Here is a 22,952-nt window from a genome sequence, read left to right as displayed (position 1 = left end):
ATACTGTTGCACTTACGCAACTTGGTTTCATTATTTCATACAAATGTTTGATCCTTCGAACAAGGAATAAGGAAGCTTTACGACACTGTTGGAAGATTCAAGTTCGGGATTTTTATATTTTTATATGGATCGATACGAAGTATTGCTCGACCGAATCATTCAGGCACGTGTCCTTTTTCAAAGTCCTGAAGTAAATTTCTTATTCCTCGCAGTCCTTTTATCGGAACGCGTCCTTACTTTCTTCACTCCGCGACCATTTCTCTCTTTCAGAAATAATATTCCTACTTTTTAAGGCTACTCGACCATGAAGCCTGTTAAATTCAAATTATTCGAAGAAATCCAAAAATATTTACTTGTAAGTAAAATGTAAAATAAATAAATGTAAAATATAGGTGATTTGATGGTAATAAAAGACGCGGTTCTATATTGTCACTTTTTTATTTTCTATAACTAGCGCTGATCTTGTTTGTTCGTTAGTCGTTACACGGCTATAATGCCGAACAAAATTATATTTATATGTCGGAGATGAAAGAACACCGGAGCCTTCCTTGGGAACCTTGGGAAAACCCCGTAATATTACAATTTATATCCTACCGTAACCGTAATTAAACAATTACCATTTAACCTGAGTGTACTTATTTGGGATCCGTGACAATGAACTTGGGATCGTGGCGACAACCAGTCGCCAGCGTAGCCGCGGTCAAGGGATGAANACCGCGTATTCGCCATCAGACCTGGGTTCACTGTCACTACCTTCGCGAGCGCTCAATCACCGTGATAAGTCACTAATATTGTACCACTTTCATCGCGACAATAAACTTCACCGGTGTCGTACCGCACCGATGGCCAACCAGCGTGAAGATTCATTGAACGCCCACAACCCTGATCCCAGCGCTTCTCCGACATATATATTTCACATGTTTAAAAAAAATGCACACTTTATACGCCCTATATATCGCATAGCTTCTTCAGAACGAACACATAAATACCAAGTTATTAGAACAGAGAAGCTAGGCGAAGAAATCCAAATATAAACTGACTTTAATTGGATAAAATTATAAAACATTTGGTCTATTTCCCATTCTTTTGGTAGACTTCTGTTAGCAGCTGTAAGACTTAAAAATATCAGTGATCAAAGAAGAAATCGGCAGGTACGCAGAAAAATACAAGGAAAGAAGACTAAAAAGAAAACACCCCACTGACCTTACTAAAGAAATAAAATAGTCAAACTCGAAGATGGTATCGCACTGGGGGTAGCCATCCACATGTTATTTAGCAATTAAGCTAGAAAAATTTACCCAATGTCCAACTGGACAAATTGTAAAATCAAATTAAGTAATGAAAAAAAAGAGAGAAAAAAAAACTATTGCACGCTTCGAATAGATAAACCCAATAACCGCACTCGCATTCAGATATCCACTGTGAATCGTCTTTACATTGCACGCACGCACATGCACAGTTCGGCTCACGATCCAACATTTTACACGCGTGCCTTTAACGATCGCTTGTCGTCGTCGTCGAGGTGCTTCGAAGGATCGTGGAAATCTAAATTAAAAGTTCTTTTGTACAAACTTTTATCAAGGAACGATACAATAATCCTGCAGAGTTCCGATATTAGCTTGACGTTCTATTTTTTCTGTGTCTTGTCCTTCTCTTTGGGGTCCTATATTTATAGCACAATTCTTATATTGGAGAATGTTCTGGTCTACTGTCTTGGGAAGGACAGGGGCGATAAATCAGCGCAGGAGATGTAAATATTTCCGCCTTGATAAGGACCTGATAATACGTTTCTCTCTCGTATACTTACTTGGCGAGAAAGAAAAAGAAATGAGATTAGAGTTCGTTTGATGGATCGGATACACAAAATATACAAAAGGTATTTGTACACCATTGCATTTATTACAGTATTTGCGAAGATAGCAATGAATTAGGTCTAAGTACGAGTGTAGTAAATTTCGTATCATTCAGTAGTGCTTTCTAATTATAGGATTTTATTTATTCAGATATATTAGAAATTAGGGCTTCCAATGATTTCTATCCTGAATAATAAGTTTATTGATAGATGGATCTATTTACAATGGATTAAACAGGAAACGATGGTTATTTAACGTGAATTAAATGCAGTAATGTGCTATAATTAAGGCGACTAAATGGGTAATTCACAAATCACAACTAATAGCTTACAACTCACAACAACTCGGCAACTCAACTCTCGACTCTTCACAACTCGACTCTTAGTTAACGACTGATTATTAATTCGTCTTTTTCCCTTGAGCATTTCTTTGTCTTTTCTCATACCCTCGTCACGTACGCGTTCCGTAACCGTCCGCGATCATGATCATGTAAGCCTTCTTCCACATAAGTATTCGACTGAAGGACTAACGACGCATTGATTGGCCGCTTGGCCCATTGAAGTTTCCCGACCCTCTCGGCCTGTCGGCACTTAGGCTTTCTCGCAACGTTGTTTATAGTTTATCCGATATTTTTTAGGCAATCTGACCACGATACTATTGAGTTATTTATCGCAATTATTTAGTTGCCAAATCAATACAATATTTTTTTTTTTATTTTTAAATAAATCATTTTACAATTTGTCCATTAGGACATTTGGTAAAATATTATAGTTTGGGTTTTGATGAAATACAGCATGTGGATGGTTACCCCCAGCGGGACTCCATCTTCCAGGTTGTTTATTGTTCTATTGTGAGGTCTGCAGGATGCTTCTTCTTCAGTCCTCTTTCTATTATTGTTTTATTCGTTTCAGCAACCAGCTGATTTGGGTATGTTGCAAGTCTTTCTTTATACTTTTTTGCATATTTGGCGATTTCCTCTTTAACTGTTGGAATCTTTAAGTCTTTTCGTATATCTTCATTTCTGACGTACCATGGAGCATTAACTATTGTCCTTAAGATTTTTGCTTGCTCCGTTTCTATTTTATTTATGTGACTCATTGCTGCCATCCCCCATAGTGGGACTCCGTATGTCCAAATTGGTTTGATTATTGTTTTGTATATATTTAGTTTGTTCATTATGCTTAATTTAGATTTTCTATTGATTAACCAGTACATCTGCTTCATTTTTTCACGTATTCTGTTTGTTATAATCAATACAATATGATTATAAGAATTTGATACTATGAAAGTAAAACTTAGAACGTAAATAAAAAAAAAATGCTTAACTGGAAAATAAGGATATTTGTGAAAGTTTTTTGTAGCTACTGAGAGGTCGGTTAAAGGAGAGCCTCTCTAAACCCTCTCATTCTAAACATCCATTCTCGATACCCGATGGTTACGTGACTTCGAGATATATGCTATCGTTGGATATCTGCTTATTTTCTCCTGCATTTTCACTGGCCATACACAAGGCTGAATAACGCCAGTGTAACTGACACCGACGTCTCTTAAAAATACGTCGTCGCCAGCACGCATATAGAGCGACCTATTATTATAAAAGAATTGAATGTCATAAAAAATGTATTAAAGTAGCGGATACTACGCAGAAGTCCATTGCATAAATCAGAAGTGTTCTACGCTATAACGAAGATATTCGATGATTTAAAGAAAATTAATATCGTAATGTTGTACATCTTTGTAATTTCTTCATACCTTGTTAAATTGTAAGGAACGAGTGGAAGAATAAATGGCGACTAGAAAAGCTTTAGCTAAAAGATTCAGCAAATTCTTGCGATCCTATAACTTGCGATTCTATAACCGTAATGCTAAAACGCAAAATTCGACAATGTAATGTAACTGAGAAAGTTACAGATTAAATGTTGTTTCTGATGGATTAATGGATCGGTTAATGGATCGAGCCTTAACCTGAGATGACCGAAAGCATAGCTACGAACAACATCGTATTACTGTATCATCGTGGTCCAGGATTCGTGGCCGACCGTGAAACACAAACAGTCGAACCCTGTAGTTTATACAGCCACGTTGTTCTCGTTGATAAATTAGCGGAGATCCGTGGTCGTTGAAGAGTCAACGATAATCCCTGGGAGATGTTCGGTGGTCGAAGTCAGAATCGATTCAGTGCAACAAGCGGAAGGAAGTAATAACAAGCGCGAGGGTAAACCGCATCGCACACGTTTCTGCCGCACGACTTCTCTTCTTCTCAGGAGCATGTATAACTTCGTGACACGACGTGCACACTACCGGGAAATCGGTCCCTCCGGGGCCGTGGAAAATCAATGCTTGAAGTCTGCTTGCTTCGTGTCAGTGAAGAAACTAAAAGGGGCTGTAACAAAAGGAAAAGGAGCGAAAGCAAGAAATCAAGAAATATATATATAAATAGTGGAATTGAGTATGTTTTCAAATGGAAATAACACGGGCTGACACTTGGACAGATTACCTGTCGTCGTGAAGCCTTATCGTTTTCGAATAAAGCGACGTTTTATTGATTCACGCACCGACACTGGCAATCGAGTTTAGAGTTTTATGCGTGACACATCCACCCAGCTGGATTTATGCACCTTCTCACGGTACACACGGTCGTCTGTGTAGACCAGTTTTCGGAGATATCGCGTAGCAACCGTGGAATCCAGCATAGAAGGATAGGAGAAGCTACGTCGTTTTATTTTGCCACGATACGCGGTTCGATTCTTTTTGAGCTATTCGTTTTTGGATTCTGGTCTAGGCTGAATTTATGAGCTTCCTGGGACCACGAGTTTTGTACTGTTTTATACGGTTTCCTGTTGGCGTAGCTGGGGAATTCTACATGCAGTAGTTTCTCTGTGTACGCTGCCCGTGAAAAATTCAGCAGAATTCTTATTTTCCAAGAGCCTTTATAGGTTCATGTACTTGTTCTCCAAACGACGAGCGGTACGAGGAAACATTCTAATCTTATGAAATGTAGTTTTATGACTAAGACCGTAGATTTTTTTACGTCTGTAGGAAATTTGTGTTAAGAATTGTGCATCTTAATCGTCGAAATAAAAGTAAAGGAACACTTAGATTACACTTAGAATTTATATTAAGATAGTTTTAGATTTATTTAATAAATTTATTTATTAATAGATTTATTTATTATTTATTAATAGATTTATAGAATCTTCGTCGATATACATTTGGACGCGTCTCAGCACTTTGTTTGTCTCACCATCTTCTATACTACACTACTAACGGAACAGTTGCATTCACCTGTTTTTTGAGACGCTGTGCACACACACAGTCATACACTCATACTCACATACGTATATCACTACTACGCGGGTAATCTAATCTAGCACACAAAATTATACATATCTCAATAATTTGGAGATACAGAAATACAAAAAATCCACGGAATATGTAAAAATATATAAAATATCCAAAGTATAATAGTTTTTGTAGTATTTAACGTATGAAATAACTTGTTATCCAAGTTTCAGTTTTTCAATTGTATTCGGAAAAATATGAATTTGCATAAATATTCGCAGTCTCGTTACGACTGATATTGAAATCGCTGATTGTAAGAAGTAAAGATAATGAACTACCTTATTTTTTATGTTGTTTTCTTTCATAATCAATGAGTATTGGAAGCAAACGAAGACTGTTAAAAGTTCAACTGAATTTCGATATACCTTGATATATTTGTATTTCTGTGTTTTATTGCTGTACAAAGAGGATATAGCGATTTTTGTCCACAAGTTGATATCCTTGTTTTGTCCACACAGTCCGAGAAAGAATAGCAAAGGGAATAGTTGAAAAAGGACAATACTTTACAGATTCTTTGTACGTGTGTTATAATTTCTTTGTTTCTTTAAATGATAAAAGCATATAAATTATTCATACCGCATATACACTTTTAAAGTTATAGTATTATTAAATATGTGACGAATGTATAAAAATGACTAGTTTTGAAATTAGTCTGAATTTATAAGAAACATCTGCTTCAATTCAACAGAAATCGTGAACTTACGTTACAGAAGGAAATACAGAAATAGAAATGTATGTAGTATTTTATCTAGTTACCTTATCACCCTATTATGAAACTATCGTATTATTAAAAGTCTAGACTCTAATCAATATTTGAATTTAGCATAGAGAACAAGATAAGAAACTGCACGAGATATACAACGATATGCAATAGGGTATAACAAATAAAAATAAAGATATTGCCACGAAGAGTATGAAATTCATAAACGTAATAGAAACTGATATTAATGCACATGACTGTTAAGGTTTGAAAAATATTAAATATATTATGATAAATTCCTCAACAAACTTTGATATGTCTTTGACGTGTATAATTTTATTTAAGAATCATTAAAAAGTATACAATTCTGTGAGTAACAAATCTCGTTGACGTCGATGCTTACCAATTGATCTACCAATACGACTTAAACTTTCGCAAATTTTGCAAATACGTATAAGCAAATCGCGGATACTTCATATTTCATCGAATCGTTATTTTACGAAGAAACAAACATTGAAATGCGATCGTGAACATGTATATACGCCGTAGATTCATAACGTAATAGATTCCATCAGAAGTCATTGTAATATATCACGATTGTGTGCACCAGGTTAATATTGACTTCATCGATAAGTTGGATCAGATAAAATAAATAAGATGAATCGAACAAACATACGCTTCCCATCAATTTTATTCCTTTGTAAACCTTGATGTTGTTGATTTTGAAATTGTCTAGCAATAAATTCAAACAAAAAAATATGTTACGTAAATATATCCTGGAAATTTTTATATATGAAACTGAATACGTAGGGGTTTGAAGTAAAAAATACAAATTCACTCCTCTACGTGAATTTTGTACTCGAAGTTTCATATTTTCTCGTTTTTTAAGAACATTTCGTAATTTAAATACGAACATTTCGTTATACGATGGTGAACAGAGTATTTTTATAGCAAAACGAATGATTTCTTATTCAATTTATTCGTAAAATAACGTTTGAGTTTGAAGTTTACACGAAAATATTTGATCATTTATTACAGGAATCTTGTTATATTTTTATTATATTTTATTTTATACTGGTTTCGTATATCATACAAATATTCATGCTAAATTGGAAATCCACGCATTTCATACATGCAAACTGTAACATTCGAATATTTTCATTATGGTATTATAATCCCTGCGACCCATAAAATCTGGTTAACGAAAATTTATGAATGTTGTAAGAATATATCGTGTTAAACATTGACTTGACATTTCGGAACCGCGACTGGAGTAATATTATCGAGATTAATTTCGATTTAATTTTATTTCCACGAATATTTTTTAATAATTGATCTAACTACATTAATTATATATCAAGTGTTAACAGACGATCATGATTTATATTTAGCAGTTATTAATAATTCTATTTCACTGTTGGAGATAGAAAATATCAATTATTATATCTTGTGATATGGATAACGATTTATGCTACTGTAATTAATGTTCATTGTGATATATGTATATATCTTTCGTAGTATTCGCAAAACTCGTGCAAGTTCATTATGCAGCATTAATCTACGTATAATGTCTAAAATAATCAGTGTATCTCTTTTCTGCAGTATGAATCAAATAACAATATTTCTGCAAAACATTGATCAAATAACTCTGCAAAAGAAACTAAACCAAAGATGAAAGAACGTTCGCCGAATATTTAGCCTATACGATTCGAGAATTTTTAAAATATTGATTACTTTACTTGAGGATACTATTCTTTCGGTTTTCTCATTATCGAATTATCTCATGGATTGTATTTATATTTAACATAATTTTATCAAATTCTGGTTTATCGAAGTAAATTCCGTAAATCTTCATATTCACAAATATCAAGTGATATTTAAACATTTCATATTATTATATTACACATTCTATGTTATCTGTCGTATTATGTTGTGTAGAGGAGTCAATGATACTTATATTTGTTTATTGAAACTCTATATATAATAATAATTATATCATTGATTTTTAATATTACAATTTTAATAATATTTAAAAGGAATAGAAATATATCGAGAAAATATAATTTCACGTTCATTCGTTCAAAATCAAATGTATGGACTAGCCATAAAAAGATGACGATAAAGGAGCGTATGTGGAATTAATGTTTGACATTTTCAATGCATACATTCATTACAATATATTTTTTCTCTAACACATATATACCTATCTAGAAGTAATTGCATGCTTTTGTATTTAATTATTGATTACTGAAATTAATTAAATCCAGTTTGACCGTGGTAATCGAGCGAATGGTAATTTATTTATTGAAATATTTTACAAAGGTACAATGGCTGGAAACGGGAAAAGAGAACAATTTGAAAGTATCATGGGTGATTGCACCTAATTCAAATTAAATAATAATTTATATACATAGAAGTAAATATAATTCGTTTACCATTTTATGTTACTAATATGTTTTTAAATAGATACATTCAGTTTAAATGAACATGATGATGGAATCAACATAAGTTAGGAGAAAAACTTTGACGAGTAACAAAATAGACAAATATTTTGATAAAAGTGATAAAAGAGAAATATTTGATAAAAGTGAGAACGAAGTCAATAAAAAATTGTCCCGTGTTATTAAATATATATATAATCCTCACATATGTATATATTTTAACATAAGCACCATTTATCCAAATATGAATACTACATTCCAATTTCAATATAAAAATATGCGTTTCATCTTTCATTAATATTCTTACGTACACCTATTATATTTAAATAAATATACAATATTTGTACACTTAAATAGTTTAGCATAAACACCGTTTCCACGAGCAAACTAGCATTATTTCTAAATAACCATATTTCATTTTCCATTTTTTATCAAATATTGCTCGCGCTAGGAAATACAAATTCAAACGCGCAGCCAGAGACTTTTGAGACGGTCGATGCTCGATGTATCGGAATGTCGTTGAGAAAATAATTTTCCGATGTCGATGCCAGGCTTTAACGTTTTTTCCCTGGTCCCGTATTTCTATAACGTTCATACGCGTCAGCTCATAAATGCGTTTTCGTAATTATGCCTTGGTTCTAGCTTGGTGAGGCCGCGCATTCAGATTTTTCGCTGCGTTTCCCTTTCTCTTCTGTCTGTGGCTGTGCAACAGAGAGAAAACTCGAACGTTGGATACGACTCTAGCTACTAGGTGCCTCGTGTAGAAAGGCAGCTCTATTAGCGGAGTCGACCGAGCTAAAAGAGAAATGGGGAAAAAAGACAGAGAGTAAATTTACCATCCCTTACGACCTTAAACGAGCGTTTTAAATTAATATGAGCTGGAGGGAGCAGCACTCTGAATAACGAATGGCATTGTGTCACCGCTACTTGTGTAAGTGCGTTGCTTTCTCCTTTCTCGATCGATCGAAGGAATCGCAAGCTGTTAAATGCGCACCCAGTTCGATCGTCGGAGAATTTTTTCGCCGAGCAATTTAATGTAATTCAATGATATTCTCCGCCGGGATTCCACTTGTTTCATGACAATTCGATCAACATGGCGATTGTTCGATCTGCCAGCACGCGCGAGAGGGATATTGCTTTCTGGAGGAACTTGTTGCCAAAACGCGTTATCGTTGGATGTTAGGAGATGCGAAGAGGCTGCGTTTTTTCATATTCACGTTTGGGTTTGCACTTTGAGATGTTTTTGGGATTGATCTTGTTTGCTTTATGCGGTCCGATACGAATTACTTTATTTTTGTTTTCTATATGATAATCTTTGCATGATAGTGGCAAGAAGAAGACTGAGATGTTCATTCATTCTACTTATTTGTTTTGGATGTAAATTTTTATTGAATAGCGCTCAAAATTCTTAGTCTCTTTGTTGTTAAAGGAAAAGGAGTAAAAAGTTTTTCTACCAAGATATTTTTCATACGATTGCAAATTTTCAATTTTGTAAACATATTTAGAAGCGGTAGCGTAGTCGAAATTAAGTTATTTCTACATTTTTAGAGATGTATGCAATGTGAAGTATGATGAATTGAAACTTATTTATTAAGATAAAAGTCACTATAAAATTATACAATTAATAGACTGGTTCAAAATTATTCCAGAGGAAACAAAAATATATTATAAATTATAATAGGAAACTTTCACGTTGTTTATAAGTTATTAAATAATTTTGCATCGTCAAAAGATAGATAATAAATTAATGTACGTATATTATGCATTTAAATTGATTAATTCAATTAATTGAAATAATTAGTTTATGTTGAATTTCCTACTCGTGCTATAATTATGTTTTGATTCGCTGTTAATTATGTTGTTTCATTCTTTTCAAAACCAGCAGGGTTATAAATATTTTCTAACATGCTAATTTATTATCTTATATTACACATACATTATATATCCTATATAGTATATTACACGTATATTATATATTATTAATAGAAATGTAAAGCGTGTTGTGCGCGCATATATTTTTGTCTTATTTTCCGTATCTGTTCTATGCCTAGTATTTTACTTCAGAATTTTTCTTGCGAATATTTTATACAAAAGCTTTCAGCGATATTATTCACCATAAGTCAGAACCAAATCACGTTTAAGCTAATTTCGCAAAGTCTGGGATTTCTTAGTTTTCTATTTCTGAAACTCACAGTCCTTAATTAGGAAATTAGTTCTGCAATTCAGAAGATCTAAATCTACATATTCTCAATAGAAGGCTGATTGTAGAGGCATAACATCAGCCGGCTAATTTAGCTAATTACTCGGTTAATAACCAACCCTGTCGAAAGTTTCTTAATTTCGTCGTTAAATGAACATGGCTGACAAAAGTTCATTTAATTATTATGATAACCGTTTTTTTTTCTTGGCGTAGTTATGTCACGGTTTCACATGAATTATTACGTAAATATCGAATACCTTTTTTAAAGAACAATACTGCGGGAATTTTATATTTTCTTTGATACACAGAAATTGATTTAAATTTCATCTGTGTAGAAGTCGCCGTGTAAGATGTGCCACGTGCACTTTCAACGTTAATGTGCTTTAGATGGATATTAGTGTGAAATATGAAGATGACCGATACAAAAAATTACGCTTCATCCATTTTTGCTTTCATGAAATGAACAGAATGGTTAAGGCAATAGTTTAGCTGCACAGAACAACTTCATTTATGAAAATATTAATTATTATCGAGCGTATCGGAACATTAATTAATGAGAGACTAGGGCATGATGTCGTTGTGAGAAAAGCTGAAAGGCATTATTACGTGCGTTTTCATTTTAATGATCATATTTATGAAATAGTTTGAAGTAAATGATCTACTCTGATCTGAAAACGAAGTTATTCGGTTACTTGAAAAATTCGATTATTAGAATAGCGCGTTCGATTTTCTAAAAAATCCAATTATAGGAACAGCGCATTTGACTTTCTCAAATTCTATTCTGCTTAATATGATTAATTGATATTTGATAAAATACGCAGAACAAACTTATATATTGCATTTGCAACAAATTCGATGACGCTTTGTATAAAACATTTAAATCTAGAATATTTAGCATTTGAAGGTCCCATAATAGTAAAATTAAATGCGTAAGAATGAAGGAACTTACTGTATATTCGTATTTAAAAATTTCTTCACTTATCGAAGAAATATTGAATAATTGAATAAATATGTAAATATTGTTTTATCAAGCCTTAAACGTTTCTACTCACGTTTTTACTCCGAAATCACGTTTCCGAGGTCACGTTTTTACTCAGAAATACCAGAAATTGTATACTGATAGAATAATGTCACCAGCTCGTACACGCTAGAAGATTATTGAACAGAATAGTGCATATTTCAACTAATTGTATTATTGCAAGGTGCTTAAAAAGAAGAGTTTGTAATTCGTATTAAAAAAAAAAAGTTTGATTTATGCGACAAATATAATCCAATATAAACGCACAAGATGCCAGAGTCTCTAATTTGGATATAAAAGATATAAAAAATTTGAGGAATTACCTGTGCCAAAAAGCTAACGTTGGTTATTAATTAAAGTGGAAGAAATGACCGACTTCATTGCTAACTTATGTCACTTCTCCTGAAAAATGCATCAGAGGCATATCTTTGAGCCAGGGGAACCGAAGAATAAATTCGTTCAGCTTGCGCCTTCACGTGTAATCGTTAGGATATAAATTCTGTCCCGGGCTTGATCGATGCTCTGCGAGGGAAGATTTATATCTGCTAACCAGATGATCTATGCGATAAACTTTCTCTGTGAACTACCTTCATTCATAAGCATTAGGACACTTGCTGGTCTCGCATGAACTGTGACATAATTAAATCGCAGATATTTATGTATTTATGAGAATATTAAATGCGTTGAAGGGCTTAGAATACATTAAAATGGAAAAATATTCGCCATATTCAGAGCAAAATGTCCATTATAATATTCACAGCGAGCCAAAGTGAACAACACGTCCTTCAAGACAGAATAACTTTTTTTTAAATTCAATCAAAATCAATCGCTTGATTCGTTCTGAGAAATTTCAAGGATCAGTTTACTAGATGATATCCAAGAAAAGTGTTGAAGGAACTGCAATTGGTTTTTGCAACATTTTTGTCTGGGCCGATAGTGAAAATTCAAACAACACATTTTGCTGATTTATGCCAATTATGTGGCTATATGCTGAGGGTTTTGTCGAAATCGGCTGATACGGAAACAGGCGACGAAAGACATAATAATCTTTAGATTTTAGACAGGAAGTTGCGAAAACCGTAATTTTCATCCGTTTTTAACCGTTTGCAGTTCGTAGCAACATTAACTGATTTCGATAAAATTTTCAGAACATATGTACATAACTGGTACCAATTCGTTGTCCTAATTTTTATTACAGCCCCAGATAAAAATGTAGTAAAAAAAAGTAAGATTTATTTGTTTTTTCGTGATTTCGATAAATTTCACTTTTTTCAAAATGTTTGTCACATGTTTGAGCCAGTTCTTCTAACTTCTGAAAGAAATCAAGTAAGTTTGGTCGTCTTAAGAAAATTATTTCGTTTTAATAAAGCACGTGTATTCACTTTTACTTCCTACTGTGAGCTGTAACATTGATAGATTTCTAATTTTGAAAGACGGAAAAGATCTTCAGGTGGGAAGAAATCTTTTCTCAACCAATCAACTTTTAAATGTATGATTTTCTCACGTACATTATGAAAGGAGGATGCTAAAAAATGACCACTTTTGGGCCTGCTTGCGAGCGAAAAATTCACGCATTTAACAACATCTCTCAAGGAACAGAAAATGTTACTGGCATTTATCCGAGATGAGATGGGAATGCTGAAAAAAAGTGAGTGCCAGGATGAAAAAGTGGCAGCGGTCAAACTTACCCACACGTTACACTTAATCTTCATTTTCTTCAGATACTGATCCATCTGTGAAATAATTTGTAGAAATTCTGCTGGTAAATCGATTGAAAGATTAGAATCGAACAAATTCCAAGTACCACAAGATCGTTGTTGGCTATTGTTCTCACGTAGCAACAATCCGGCGATACTTCAAATCTACTCGATTTCGAACTTCAAGTGATTTATCAGCGGAATTTCCGAAGAATTAATATGTCGATACAGACGGACAATTATTTTGTAGCTGGATCAGAATTTGAAGAGAACGAAGATTAAGTGTAACGTATGGATAAGGCTAACGGCTGCTACTTTTTCATCTTTGCACTCGTTCTTCTCAACTTTCCCATCACATTTCGGATAAACGCTAAGAACATTCTTTGTTACTTGAGAGATGCTCTTAAATGTCCTGCAGACATTTTTCGAAAATGGTCATTTCTTAACATCTTCCTTTCAATTTGCCAATTTATGTGTTATAAAGTAATAAAAGAATAGTTTCAAAAATTTGTATTCTCGCTTTATATCTTTTTATTTGCAAAAATAGTTTGTTACCAGATGACTATATGTGTATATGTAGAGCGTATGAGCAAATCGAAAATTAATTCTTGTGGAAATAGAATAAATTGTTCAGCTTGTTAGTTGTATACAATTTTCGCCACATTTTAGTGTACTGTAATCATATTTGAAATATAAGAGAAAGTAATAGCTACGATTAACTGTGAGATTTTCGGATTAGCACGCAAAGATTATAACGTAAATATAGAATGGCGATGCTTCATATTTAATAGCATGAATTGTAGTTTGTAGTAATAAATGCAGGTACGATACATCTGTGCATGAAATGTATAATTTATCGTAATAATGAACTGTGAATCAAATACGTATTTATATGTTGATAAACACTGTATGTATTCAAAGGTTAATTATATCCAGAAAAAAATAAGTTTACATAAACATTCGCAATTTAGTAATAATTATGGATCATTTAATTAAAACAATATGAACAGAGTTGTTAATTTTCAATGTGACTCCATTTGGGAAACCAAAACTTCAGGCATGCACGAACTAATTCGTCACTTTAATTATAAAATTCAAGGCAATAAACTAAATACAAAAGATCAAATGATCATGACTGGACTTAGAATTAATTAGACTGTAACGCATAGGCTCCTAACGGACAAATCACCAAAAGTACGCGAAGAATGCAATATCCCAATTACGAAATTTATTACGTAATTGGATAACTCGAGGTATGCAACTGATATTGATATTCGGGAAACGTTGATAAAACCAGCACACATGCAGCAACTAATTGACTGTTCGAAGACAAATTCGTTATACTCTAAGATCTAATATAAGCGTGTTTTTATTTAACACTAGAACTGGCACATCAGTCAAATTGACTGGTTTTGCAATTTTATTTTAAAATTCCTACTTCATGTTAGATTTTTTTTCCGTAATGATGTAATGACTTTCGCAACTAAAAGAATAATATAATGAATTTTATTTTGTTTTTTATGTATTCAAGTTGGAAATAATTTTGTATCAAGACTACTTATACCAATACCATTAAAAACGATTGGTACTTGTCAAAGTGTAAAAGGGTCCTGCAATCTGTTTATCAAACCCCAATTAACCAGTTTCCTCGTTTTCTACAACTTCCCACACGTTTTTACAAATTTAATGCATATCATTCGATATGACGATATCAGTTATCACTAACATTGCTAACACTAGAAATACCAGAGCAGTCAAAACGACTGATTCTATAATTTTACAAATGTGTCAACCTTTGTTTACGGATCATGGTCCCAAATGGATTAATAATTCTAAAAATGCACCACATGACATGGAATTCCTTCTGTAAGAAAGTAATAAATCAATAAGTATACAAATATTCTATTATTACGTATTTTTTTTTAAACCAGTCATTTTGACTGCTTTGGTAGAAATACAATTAGCTTTTTATAATACAAATATATGATACAATGTAATTTTGTTATAAAATGTAAAATATTGTGACACTCGTGTAAATTATGTCACGTGTTGCTAATATCCTTAGAGGTTGATGCGACATTAATAAACAAATTAATTACCTATTTAATTAAAACAATGCCTAATGAAATCAGACTTCGAAACTAATATTCGAACTTTGCTTGTCCGATCTTAAAATTGTCACGCTTCTAAGCTATGTGAATTGTTAATATCACTTTTTCGTCGTTGGGATTCGATGGAAATCATTTGATTTTCGAGAGACGCATTGGCTAATGGGTAGAAAAGATAGACGATATACATATTCAGTAGCTAATCGAAGGTTTGCAGTAAGCGTAAGGGGGGGGATGATAAAATTCGAATAGCTTGCAAATTACAGAAGCTCGTTGCAGTCTTCTTAGCCAAAGTCGATGAAATGTATTCAAAGCTACGTTGGGCACAGTCGGTTGATAAGGTATGAAAATAGGGGAAAAATGTCGACGTCTTTTCTGTTTTATCAGCTTTCCTCTTCTTTTATCGATGCCGTTACGTACCAGAAACATTTATGAATAATTCAACTTCTTTCGTATAGAGAGCTGGCTCCGGGCTTTTTACGTTAATAGATGCATACGATACGATTTCACATTCCCTCTGTTTTCCATCTTTTTTCCATTTTTATTCCTTACTATGCGTGATTCTTGGTTAAAAATAAATTATTTAGTTTAATATACTATAAACATTTCATCGGCTCCTAAATACTTGATACTGGCAAAGTACAACTTGGATAAGAATATCCTGTCCGTATTTTTAATTTCTGATTGATCAAAATACATCGACTATGTTACTGTTTTAGTTTTTATCATTTTTTTAACTTATCCTATTTTATCTACGTATTTTTAATCGATCGAGAATTTTTCTTATCGTTGACTTTAAATGTGGTTCACTTTTTAAACTACGTGTCTATCCAAAAAATCTGACTTTAAATCGTCCGCTCTGATTTATAAAGAAACGAGACTTTAGGATTTTTTCGGGACCGAATTTTCTTATCTCATGGAAAAGGTTATATTTCTTTATTAATTATTAATATCAGTTAATATAAAATATTAAATATTTGTTGGATGGTTTTGTGAAAAAAATGTGACCAGATTAAAATTTTGATTTACTTCATTAATTATCCTCGTTTCCTTGTTCTGTATATTCTTAAAAATTTCGTACGGTTCTATTTACATATATTTGATATGTCGTCGGTTTGATTATTATCCAATTTTATTGTGTGAATTTTCGCATATGTTTACGCCTGATTTGACTTTCTAATTTCTAGTTTCAACGTATCCTAAAAATAAACTTTATTTCTATGTTATTATACTTCTGATACGATAACACCAAGGAAACATGCAAATATATCGATGTTATCAAGTATACTTACATGAAATGCCTTTAACCCCTTCCGTTATAACATTTAATCATACACGCAGAAATACAGCTTGTACTCCAAATGTAACAAACAAGAGTTCCATGTGTTACTTAAACTTCAATTTACAAAATGAAGCAATATTATTCACAAATTCTACGTATGTATATAACACGTATACTTTTGTACATCTGTCACGATACTAAAACACTCGATTTAAACAGCCTAATTTGAACATTGCTGAAATAAATTTAAAAAGGTAAAAGACAAGTAATAATTTTTAATTACTAAATTTTTGTTTTTGAGAGTTGCTCGCAACACAAACGTCTGAACAGAGTCACGTTCGTTATCAGAACGTTAGAAATCAAATAGTTATTTGCTGTTCAATTAATACTCTTACAAATTTGAAGATGCAAACTCTCGAATATTAAGATGAAATATTACTATTATGGCAAAGTTTTATAAAGATCTGAACAATCTAACAACCTCTCTAGAAAAGAATCGAAATCTCCCCCCTTTACAAATTTTTCATCTGTCACTTGTATATTGGATTGGCAACTAATTAGGTGGCAATGACAAAATCCGCAATCACTTAGTTGCCAACCGAATAAAATGCGATACGTAATTAAGATGTACCTTCTAATAGAGCAATCTGTTTATCAAATTTCCGACAACAAATAATTTCTCCAGCAATGTTATACTGTCTTTTTGTACTTTTTGTTTCGACGGTAAAACATACATATATACGTATGTATAATTCAACTACTTGTAATTTCAAGAAGTTGTTTGTCTTCATTCGACAAAGCTATTTTAAACAATGTGGAATTTGCAGGAATTTCAAAATACGATTGTAAATGAAGGCAAAATCCGGCGCTAATTTTCCGATAAACTTCATCTCTTTATAGCATAATCCAATCTTACAGTTTAATTTCATATCTTTAAGGCCATTACGTCATACAATCATTAATATCTATTTTCTATTTATAAAAAGTTGAAAATACGTATTACTTGTATCGGATAACAGAAATGGGAAAAATCTCAACAATAATAAAATAATTATTTTCTAATCCATATCGAGTTCTTTGTTACTTTATTAATATTGCCAAAGGGTTAATATTATATTTTATACGTATATTTTGATTTATTTAAAATGTATTCACGGTCTTATTATTGTCTAAACTTAAACACTGTAAAGTAATCTGTATTTTAGAAACTAGATAGTCTTTACCGGGATGTTTTGCTGTCAATTTTATTGACAAATCTTGCCATAACTTATTCCACTTTATCAGATGCCAATACTCAATTACATATCTATTAATCTTTAAATCACTTTTATCACGTTACAATAATAAAAAATAATAAGACAGAAAGCGTTCAGGATTTGTCAACGTATAATTTTTACCTCTAATTGTATAATTAAGTCATATAATGTTAAAAACAAGTATTTGGAGACGTTCGAGCGATATTAAACATCTATTGTGTCAATACCACCTAATAACAAAATCCGCAATCACTTAGTTGCCAACTCAATACGTATTAAACTGTTAGATCATCTCATAAATAGCGTGACTTGAAAGCTGAGTTTGAAATCACAAAAATTATTACAATCGAAGTTTTATACAATTGGTATACAGTACATAATCTAGTACATAGATTTGTATATACAGTACATAACTTTATGGAAAAAGATAAAGAGTTAAAAAAATAAGGACAAATTCATCACTGATTAATTATCAACACATAATTCATTTTTTTTCTTTTTCATTTAATATACGAGAAACGATCGTATTACTTATGAAGTGACTTCATATATATACATGTGCCTGTATTTACTCGTATGGAAGCCGATCAACGAGTCGTCTACGAGTCTCTGTCAATAGAGTCTTCATTCGTGTTTCACCCTCAATTCCACCTGTTTCCACATAAAGTATGCACGACACGGATGAAGTGACGGTTTGTTCTTTTGGTCTTTCAGCGCGTGCAAAAGGGGAAGACGGACAAAACGCCGTGACAAAAAGTACGGACCAGAAGTTACACGAACCAGTCGTGCATGGCTGACCATGCAAGGATTTATTCACTGTTTCAAGTTGACGGGAAAATTCTAGTCCATTCGGTCCTTACCCACTACCGCGGGCAAATGGTCAATAATTTATCCTTTCATGATTTGAGCCTGCTACACTGGCAGGGATCGCGTAATTAATTTAATCAAAAATTCAAACCCACGTCGAAACGCCTCTTTTTAGCCATTCACCTGACGACGCGGCGCTGCGACGTTCTTCTGATTAGGCTAACATAAAACTGCGCTGGAAATTGAATAACTGGCTGGTCCAACCAAGTGGCCCTTTCTGACGATATTTACCCGAGTTCTGGATTTTTGGTTACTGTTTCTTGTTACGATTTGCGGTTGGTTTTGCTAATTACGCTGTAATTGTTTGTTGATAACGCTGTTGTGGTGTCAGGAAGGTAAACTACGTTCGTGGTAATCAGATTCCATAGTTTAATATCACTCTGATTTATTAAATAATATGTATGAATTATTCGAGGGTGCAATCTTGTTCACCATATCTCTTCAGATATTTCCTTTCCAAATTTTGAAATATTTTGGTCCTTAAAAGTATAGAATACAGAAAAAGCAGCAGAATTTAGATATATCGCATAGTGAAAGTAAATACTTAAACACTATCTATATTTTAATAATATCTATCGAAATATAGTTTTTATTTCGGATCATATAGACCCGAAGAGAATAACAGAGTTAGAGAATACTTATTTTTTTACAGGAATTTTGTTATCTTTGTTGATTAAAATAATTTTTCTAAGAAGTTATAAGTATATGAATATGTCAATATATTTGGTTACTGATTATCATTTTTATTTTGATCATCATCCTTATACCCACAAGAGACAATACGTGAATTTGTCATACTGATTTTGGTGAAGATTTGCAGATTCGTAGGTCAGTCAAAAATGCTCGACACGTATCCTTTTTATCGGCAATCGATCACAATCAAGGGATGAGCGTAGCCTTTAAAATTGGCGGAAGAAAATGTATCAGCTAGAATACTTGGAGAACTATCAGAGGCGATGGAATTGTGTCAATGGATGAATTTTGTATTTTGTGATAAAAGAAATACGTGTCGAATGTTTTTGGCTGCGCTATGAGTTTACAAAATGTAGCGATATTCTTTGGAGAAATAAAGTTTACTTCTTTGGGGTTGTCCAGTTAATCTTCGTCCATAAATATTGCACTATGCCATAGTTATGTACCTTTTTTCTATATAATGATCGTAAATAGAGTTTCTAAATTTATTGTCAGAAAAATTGTAAATCGTAGAATTGGGATAAATCTAGCGTGACATCTCAAATGATATTTCAAAATAAATAAATATAATTGTTGTTTTCGTTTCTACACGTATGTGGTGACGAACAACTTATATTTCGTTTCTATCGTTTACATTGCATCCTCTTTCCAATCAATACGTAGTTCGTTATCTTCGTTATAGTATAATGGAATCTAACACTTTAAAAAAGGCGTACAAAAAATTATTTTTGTACGTTATAAACCATATGAATATAAATATGCTATAAGACGTACAAATATACGTAGAAACTGCTTTCGACATAGTTCGATAATCCGTTCAAAGAGATTTATATACGAAAACTTTAATGGTCATCGTTCGTACGTTTAGAGGTTTAAGGATGAGATGATAGATGCATTAGGTCCGCAGGAGTTTCATATTAGTCACCCATTTTCATCTCTTTCTAGGAACGGTATAACAATACTGATGGAATAATAGCATTTGTAAATTGAAATAGTTGCGCCAGAATCTGAATTTCGTGAAGTGTCTCGTGAATATTACAGAATTTCCTGCGTATTTCGGATAGTATTACGGAAATGTTAGCCTGGAGCACATTACAGAAATCGTATCAACTGAAAGCATTCCCTAAATTAAACGGAGAACGTATCTTTTAATATTTCATTCTTAATCGATTATTTTTTGTCCCATTCTGAAAGTTCATTATTACATCTTAATAGCAGTTGCAATAAAACAAAGGATTCTACTAGTAATATTTTCTTTAACATAAGAAATTAGTTTGCGCGTATGTGGAAATTCCAATTTCAATCTTCTGATTAGATTTAATAACATTTTTTATTCGTTTGTTACGAAAGCTACAGTTTTATAGAATTTTCAAATTTGATTATCGTCAATTACGTGACTATTATCACACTATGCTTCCTTCTAGAACTTCAATTTTGTCAATTTCTTCTATTTAAGAGAGATCCTCTACAGACATATTTTATAGATAAAAATTCAATTCTTTTTATACTTTTAAGCAAAAAATTACAATAGTTATTAAATATGCCTCTCGTTACTGAAGTATGAATATATACATATTCAGAAAGTTATAAGTTAAAAATTATTACGTCAAAATTATAAAATATCCTTATATATTGAAAAAATATCAAAATATTTATATGGATGGCATAAGTTAAACTGGTGTATACGTATGAAATAATAACGATGAATTTTGATATTTTTCTAACAAATCTTCTTAATATCGAATATACACGTAACAGATTTCTTCTTCTTCGTTGTAATTGATAATTAATAATGGGAAAACATATAATATAGCTGGTATTGGTTTGTCCAATTGAAACTTCAGGAAAACCATATCTCATATACATCGATCTAATATTCGTCAGTAATAGATATACAAATTAAATAAGGAAAATAAAACATAATATAATTTACAAATAAATGCAGGGTATTAAATAATTTGATAGCGAAAGGACTTCGAATCGCTTACGTTGAATTTATCGTACTGAACTGTTCCTTGAAACAAACAGTTGTCAATGTAATCATTGCGAATACAATGCAATAATTAACAAATAGAGGAACGAAGGTTGAAGTAAGTTGGCTGGTTTGTTTACCGGTATCTTTTCGAAGTTATTAAACTTCAATTTGCAAACGTTGTCCTGTTCGTATCGGAAAACTTTTTTAGCTCCGACACAATAGCAATATATCCCTAGGAAGGAACGCGCGGGACCACTATTTTTCTCCAATTTAAAGTTTTCTGTCTTTAAGGCACTGGCTACGAAAATTAAGTGTACAAAAGTTTCCTCCGGACGGATAAACCGAACTTGTTAAACGGTATTGTGCTGGGAACTCTCCCAATATCGTGCAACTTGGGTGATTTCTCCTCGCATTCTTTCCACGTGGCCGCGTTTTTCGCATTGCTCTGATGAAAACACGTGTCGTCAACGCTATTTGGCTCTGCAATATACGAAAGAATTACGAAATATGTCGTAGGGCGCGGTAAACGACCGTTATCGCAGCAAATATGCGCGTGAAATTTTTCCAACAGAAGAATCTCACGCGTGATAAGAGAAAGTGTTTAAGTGCTGTATTTAGCAGACTAAAAATTACAGCGGTCTAAGTTAAGACATCTTAATGTTTATGAGAAATTCATGACATACAGGGTGTCCGTAGAACTTAGTGTCAAACTTCAACAGTTCTGATATTGTAATACTCATCAAAACGAACAGAAAAGTGTTAACCAGTTAATCGCGTTTGATGAGTATACGCATTGAAGAAGAATTATTTTTCTGTGCGTTTGACATGTATACTGGTCGTGTAAAATAAAAAATTACCATTTACTATAAAAAGTCCAAATTTTATTTAGGAGAAATAAAAGTATCATTTAGTGGTATGTTTACTTTATATTGTTCTTATTGTCTCTTTCATTTATTTTTTATTGCTTTATGAAGAAAAATTAGATTATTTTCTTCGGTATATTATTCCCCGTTATTTCCCGTATATTGTATTTCTTTTTCCAAACTCAGTTGATTATGTTCCCATTATATCGGGCATTCCTGAATTGTATATTGTATATCGTAATAGAAATACTACAAGAAAATATTTCTCTATCTTATAAAATCATACGTATTATATAAAAAGAAAAAAACAGGAAAGTCGATTAAATTTTTTGATGGAATGTGTTGAACAAATTTTTGAGGAATATGCAATTCAACAAACAGAAATTTCGAAAGTTAGTCGACCAATTACGAGCTCAGTTGCAAAACCTACACGTTTCATCGGAAAGAATTTTCTTCATTTTATACCAGCTGTATCATCAAAAGTAAATTCATTTCGAAGATTTGCTGTCTGTTCAAGAAATGGAATTCGTAAGGAGACATGTGAAGTGCCACTTTGTGCGGTATCTTGTTTCGAAAAATACCACATTGAAAAGAGCAACTGAATTTCTTATATTGTTTTTTTAATTTTTTTAGTTTATGAATTTTATTATTTCGTTG

General features: G+C 32.5%; 1 protein-coding gene and 1 long non-coding RNA gene across 9 annotated transcripts in view; one reads left to right on the top strand and one right to left on the bottom strand.

The window, feature by feature from the left end:
* Positions 1-22,952, top strand: part of LOC122569041 (beta-1,4-galactosyltransferase galt-1) — a 161,177-nt gene that overhangs the window by 55,727 nt on the left and 82,498 nt on the right. The window lies entirely within an intron of this gene.
* Positions 3,034-5,031, bottom strand: LOC122569044. The gene is made up of 3 exons (XR_006317306.1): positions 3,819-5,031; positions 3,180-3,718; positions 3,034-3,090 (listed from the first exon to the last, which is right to left on the bottom strand). It is a non-coding gene; the product is annotated as an uncharacterized LOC122569044 (long non-coding RNA).

The sequence above is a fragment of the Bombus pyrosoma genome, linkage group LG7, assembly GCF_014825855.1.
Source record: "Bombus pyrosoma isolate SC7728 linkage group LG7, ASM1482585v1, whole genome shotgun sequence".
Classification (NCBI taxonomy): Eukaryota; Metazoa; Arthropoda; class Insecta; order Hymenoptera; family Apidae; genus Bombus; species Bombus pyrosoma.
Note: the sequence above shows the minus strand (reverse complement) of the source record. Positions and strands in the feature narration are given on the sequence as shown.